The following is a 7,317-nucleotide window of genomic DNA, read 5'->3' as shown; positions in this document are numbered from 1 at the left end:
AAGTAGTGCAATTTCCTTACTATTCATCAAAGACAATTGGCAATGAATCTGCCATCCATGATACTAAATAAAAAAAAAAAAATGAAAAGAAAACTACAAGGAAAAAGATGACCTCTCACAAATAAATTTTAAACTCTTATCTGAGCCCAGTCCCTATTTATTAATTGTGGATTTTCCTTCTAAAGTACTATTACAATGCCAGACACAGAAGACTTGTTTCATAAATAATAGTTAAGGTAGCTGGTTCTTAGAGAGGAAATGACTATTGATAGGCTAATTGAGTAAAACTAGTAAAACTGTACACAATGCAGGATAAGTGTTACCTCTTTTAAATGCATTTGAGATTAAATTATTTACAAGGGTGCATCTCTAAAAAAATAGTCTTAACAGGGTGGATATACCTTTGGAGATATGCTACCAAATGGGAGCAAACAATCTGAGTTTTCTGTAAGGACTTAAATCACTTACTTAGATGTAAGACTTATGCCATGTAGCATCATCTGCCTCCATCAGGAGTTTCATCAAGTGTAGAGCTAAGTTTCATTTTATGAGCTTTTGAAAAATGGGATGGACTAACGACTGAGGGATGCTTTGCACACCATTAGCTTTTCCAGGAACTTTGTTGAATGGCGACACCAATGTGATCCACTACTCTTTCAGTTATGTTTGCCTATCAGGCTTGTCCTGCTTGATTGAACTCTAGCTAACTCACCAGAGTAATTGGAGGACCTTTAAAGAATAATGCTCCACAAGCAGTTGAGTACTTTATAGAAATTTTCTTGCTACCAGAGTGTTCATCATACTGAAGAGATACTTACTTTTATTTATCTCCTGAGTTGGTGATTGCTAACCTTTTTAATTACAATGAAAAGATAATTTTAGATATTTTGTCTCAAGCTTTCCTTGTATCTTAGTGTTATGTTCTGAGTCTTTAAACAGAATGGGAAGAAAAAATTGAGTTTATACATGTGTATGCACAGGGTAGAGAAAAATGTCTAAAGGAATTGTAAAACACATTAACGTCATTCAACAAGATCCCAAGAAAAGTGAATAGTTTGCAAAGCCTGACTTAGTAGTCCATCTGGTTTGTCTTACAAAAGGTGCTTAACAATGAGACTTGGCCCTTTGCACTTAGTGAAATGACTGATAGAGGTCAGGAACAGGAAAGACATCTCGTATATTGCTTCATATCAGTAAAGAGACTATATTTTACTGAAAGGGAAAACAAATTATGATGATTTTTATTTATGAAACAAGAAGTAATAACATGGCACAAATAAAAAGAATTATCAAAAATGAACACCTCAGCTAGATTTGTTGGTATATACTTGTAAAAGTCAATAATTAGTATGTTAGTGGCTCTTGAGTTAGAGGCTAGTTTGATACATTGGGAGACTCTGTCTAAAAGACTTAAATCTATTCTTTTTTGGCAATTTTCATAAATGACTATCATCTATTACTTTAAGTATAGATAGTGAGAATGATTCCATATTAGACACATTGATGGAATGATTTTTTTTCGAGGTTATTTTTCTCATTTTCATTAAGTTTTTAGAAAGTTGTATCTGTTTTTCTTCCATAGCATATCTGGAAGTCACTCAGACCATTTCTTCAAATTTCATGTACCTAGACATTACTAGCTCTCAAGATCTACAGCCATCATATGATGCAAACCTTCATGAGAGGATATACTTTAAAAGCTATTTTTGAAATCTTAATGAAAACAAGTTTTATGAAGCTGCTATGTTCCTTGTGGCAGATGACATAAATCTTGGTTGTTTTATAAAAACATTGTGCATTGGCATTGTATGCTGTTAAACCCAGCACTTGGTAGACAGAAGGAAGTGGATCTCTGTGAGTTTGAAACAAGCTTGCCCTGAAGAATGAGTTTCAGGGCAGACTGATAACTTGAGTTCAATTCCTACGACTCATAGTGGAATAAGAGAACTACTGCAAATTGTCTCCCAATTTCTACATGTGTGTCACAATTCTTGCACCTCTGATAATACAAAGTAATAAATATTATATTTTAAAATGTACCTTGATAGTTATTTTTATAAATAAATTTGTCTATATGATTATATATAACATGGTGACTTAATGATTTTGGGAATGTTAATTTTAAATTATATTATCATATAATATATAGAACATATTATATATATATTATAATATATACAGATGTATATGTATATATGTATGTATGTGTGTGTGTGTGTGTGTGTGTGTGTGTGTGTGTGTGTGTGTGGGTATGAGTGATTTGGATGTATTGTGGGATGAGTCATCTTTATGTTTCCATTAGAACAACTATGCATTTATTTGCAAGTAGATTAGAAAAGACCCCATAAAGGGCCAATATATATCCTTGTTTAACACCTTAATCTGGAACAACAGTACTAAGCACTATGTTGTACATATTCACCATGAGCCTGGGAGGGTCCAGAGATCATTCCTTTTTCTAAGAGGTCTATGAAGATCTTTCCAACATCATTTTAGTGACATTTGCTTAATTATACATCATAATTATGTAACTATACATTGTAATTATATGATTACACATGCTTACTCTCAATAGACAATTACACATAATCACTCTTAGCATTTAAATGCATGCTGACAAAAAGTTACTTGGTGGAATTAAGGAGCCTGCAGAAAACATGAAGTAAATGTTAACATGACCCTTTGTACATAATAATTTTTCTGAGGTTGAAGGAGCAAGACAACTTACACCAATATGGACAATGAGTGATGGACTACCTTTTAATAAAGTTAATGAACATTAAAGAGCCGGAAAAATCACTTTTAATCTTTCTAAAACCATGATGCATTTTAAAAACCATGTTTTATGGTATCATTATGGCATTTCTTTTTTTCTCATGCCTCCTTCTTAACACTGTCATATGCTATTCCTTGCTTTCTTCTATGACCTCTCATTAATTGTATGTTGCCTGCATATATTAATTAACTCATGGCCTCCTTTCCATTAATTTTATGTTTCCTGCATATGATATATATTTCTAAATATAACATGCTCAGTCTGTATGATATTACTTTTATGTATGTTTTCATGACTGACCATTTGGTATTATATAACCAATGATATGCTCTTCCATGGAGAAGACTACACTTCCTTAGAGAAGACTACATCAACTACTCTCAGCATTGCATATTTGTCTATAATAAGTTCTTTCTGTAAGATTGATGCCCCATGGGTTTTCTCCTCTCCACATTAACTTGCTTCTTATGGCTATCCTTATTCATCTCCTATTTAGGCAGTCATATCGGTCAGATTCTATGGGTTTTGCTTCTGGATTTACTAGGAAACACAATCTCAAAGCAAATACCCAAATTTTCTGGCTTGTATAATCTTTCTGTCTACTCTTTCACAGTGTTTATTTTGAATTATATTTATTTTATACATGAAACCATTGATACTAAACTCTCCCCAACTTTCATTTCTGATAAGCTTTTTTTTTTTTTTTTTTTTTTTGTGATGCTCTCTATCTGTTGCAAGGTTTTTATGATGAGGGGAGAGAACTTCACTTACCTATCTAATGGTATAAGACATTTTTGTAAAGTGTTATTGGGGGTTGGTTATTCTGATATACTAAAGTAGCAATTATAGGTTTCTTTCTAACAGCCATGACTTTACGAGCCCTGGGCAATTGGCTAGGTTTCTAGTACCATCCTTAATTTACCTCTTGTTGGGAGTGCTTATATCCAATTAGAGAGCTGTTGGCTATGACTAAGGAATATATGCCACTAATGAACATATATAGTTATTATGGCATGCTGGTTATTGTGTTCATTCATAGGTGTCACATCTGGCTGGGCCCACTGATTGTTTCCTTTCTTTGGGAACTTGCATGGCACCATCTGGTAACATGAAGTGTAGTCCTCATGGAACAAACATTCTAGTCAATTCTAACTCAGGAATGTCTGGGCCCATTATGCTAAGCATGTAGTGTTTCTGCCAGTAGGGACTTACCTTCCAGCTCTGAGAGTCAAGCAAACTCAACAGCAAAATGCCTTATGATTAATAAGTCTCTTGGACAACCTGACCAGCAACATAAGAGACCTTCTCATGGCTAATGCTAGGGTATTTGTTAGGTGATCTTTTGTTTGTAGAGGGATCATTGTTAGCTCAGATAACATTTCATTTTAACTATATATGTATTACTATACAAAGGTTGATGTATAATAAATGTGCTTTAAAAAAAGATAGTCAATAGTATGATGCCTTATGACTTTTTCACATACTGCTTTTTACCATGTTCTCCCTTTCTTCTGATTTATCTCCATCCAAAACCCACTAAAGAACATCTTCCCTTTCCAATTCCCCCGATCAGATAACCTACACCATGCTATTACTTTCTCTATATTGGTTTCAAAACCCCTGATCCTACAAATGATTATATATAATGTTCTCTCTCAGTTGTACAACTGACAAAAACTCATCCCTAGTCTGTAAGATTTCCTCTTTACCCAGCGATTGTTTCTTTATACATGTAGAAGATTTTCAGTTTTATGAAGGCCCACTTATCAACTGTTAGCCTTGAATTACTGGGTAAATAGAGTCCTATTTGGAGAACTTTTTCCTATATATATTCATCATGTTAATATTACTAAAATGTTCTATCTTATATGATATTTGTGTTATTATTGATGCCATTATTAATACAAATACCATCATGACTAAACAATATTATAGGAAGACACAGAAGCCTATATTGTTTTACTTTATCTTTAAGGGCATTCATTACTTAATCCATTCATCCTATAAATATTTGTTATCTTTTGGTTATGTGCTATGATAATAGTTGAAAATTTTTCTATGTACTTATTCTCAAGTCAGCTCTCTTGTTCTTAGTCTTATTATATATCTCTGCTGTACATAATACATACCACCTACACTCATCAAAATACTCCCAATTGATACCTCACAGGCTTGTGCCCAGACTATTAACTGGGTGATAATGAGTGCTATATATAGGTCATATAAGCAAAACAAAGAAAAATAAAATCTAAAGTAAAGTACTATAAAACTAAGTTTGATTTTCAACATGCTATCAAAAAGGCCCTGAGATGTTCCTGTGTCTATCTGAATTATGTTCCAAGTGCTATCTATACGTGGCCTTGACTCTGTATGCTATTGTAGCAATACATTCCTTAAGCAAAAGTTTTTCACAACTACTCCATCTGCTTGAGTGTTTCTCTCATGATAGACTAAACTTTTACCCCATGTGAAAGTGTAATGACATTTTGAATAGTATTAGCTAAAATTGGTTGTAGAAATAAAATAAATATATCCTTCTAGAAGATGAGATTGAAGGAGGCTTCCCATCATTAGAGGTAAAAATGTATAACTATAAGAGGTAAACCTGTTCACTTTGGATTCATGTCACAGTGGACTCCTTAAGATCCAAGGTATACAAAGAACTCAAAAAACTAGACACCAGAGAATCAAACAACCCCATTAAAAATGGGGTACAGAGCTAAAAAAAAAAACATTCTCAATTGAGGAATATAGAATGGTTGAGAAACATCTAAGGAAGTACTCTACATCCTTAGCCATCAGGGAAATGCAAATCAAAACAACCCTGAGATTCCACCTCACACCAGTCAGATTGGCCAAGATCCAAAACTGAGAAGACAGCAGATGCTGGCCAGGTTTCTGAGAATGAGGAACACTTCTCCACTGTTGGTGGGGTTGTTAACTGATACAACCACTCTGGAAATCAGTATGGCGATTCCTCAGAAATTTGGACATACTACTACCTGAAGATCCAGCTATTCCACTTCTGGGCATATACCCCAGAGACACTCCAATATACAACAAAGATACATACACCACAATGTTCATAGCAGCTCGATTTATAATAGCCAGAACCTGGAAAGAACCCAGATGTTCTTCAGTAGATGAATGGATACAAAAATTGTGGTACATTTACACAATGGAGTACTGCTCAGCCATCAGAAACAATGACTTAACCAAATTTTTTAAAAAAATGTTTGCATCTAGAGAATATCATCCTGAGTGAGATAACCCAGTCATAAAAGAACAGACATAATATGCAGTCACTGATAGTGGGATGCTAACCCCAGAGACTCAGACTGCCACAGAAACAACTCCCAGACTGTGTGAAGTTTAAGAAAAAAAGAAAAGAAAAGAAAACAATACAAAAAAAAAACAAAAAAACCATTATGCTCAATCCTTACACACCAAGAAAGCGTTGACTAATTCCAGGTTACATCCTGTTTTACACGTACTTTTTGCTCATTGTAACTAGTAAGACCTTAATGCAGAGTATCAAACCTTAAAAAAAAAAGAAAAAAAAGCCAAGCACTGACACAATTGTATTTGTATACATTTATGCAAAAATGTTTAAATTTTTTCTTTTATCTTTGTTTTTTAAAATAATGTTTAAAAGAAAAAAGAAAAAAGGAAACACATTCAGTTTAATATTCAGTGGATAACTATGGAAATGCTGTAAAAGGCAATTCGTGTGTACTTTCTAGTACTGTGAATAAAGTGGAATTCAATTATAAGCTGGGCCTTTTGCATCCATATTAGTTACTTTGTCACTTCTGTGACAAAAAGTACACAGAAAGAGACAACTAAAGGTAGGAAAGGTTTTGTTCAGTGTACAGTTATAGGAGAAGAGGAAAAAAATCATAGTGTGGAAGATATGTGACCACAAGTGGGAGGCCAACAGCATATATGGCATCTTTAGTCAGAAAAGGGAACAGAAAATGGGGCGAGGGTAGAAAACTTCAAGATGCATGGCCAGTGTCCAATTCTCACAGCATCTTTCCACCTTCTAACAGTTCCAGAATCTTCCCAAAGGGTACCAATATTTAGACACTAAGTATTCGAACACAAAAGTATGGGGGAAATACTTTCCTTTCAAAGCACCATCAGGATTTCCTCTGATATAACTCAAAGTTAATAACCTTTCCCATGCATTAATAGGCCAATATTATGAATCTCCTCTTACTTATTGTACAGATAATATCGATGAGGAGAGCCTGTTTATGCATGATGTCATTGTTTTATTCATTGAGGTTAAATTTTAGACATATTTATCCAACTTCATAAATAGTTACTTTTATATAAACCTAGTGAGGATGATACCATTTGGCTCCCAAAGTTATCCCATCCCTCGTTGAAAGCTATGAGAACATTAAGTAGAAAATCTAGCAAAGCTACTGGCTAAGTAACACTATAAAGAAGAAAAGAACATGAATTTTTGGTGAATCCATATTGGATTCTTTCATAAATGCCTAAATGCCATCTGCATAATAACATTTTTGCTG

This window comes from Micromys minutus, assembly GCF_963924665.1.
Source record: "Micromys minutus genome assembly, chromosome: X".
NCBI lineage: Eukaryota > Metazoa > Chordata > Mammalia > Rodentia > Muridae > Micromys > Micromys minutus.
The sequence above is the reverse complement of the archived record's forward strand: the minus strand, read 5'-3'. Positions refer to the sequence as shown.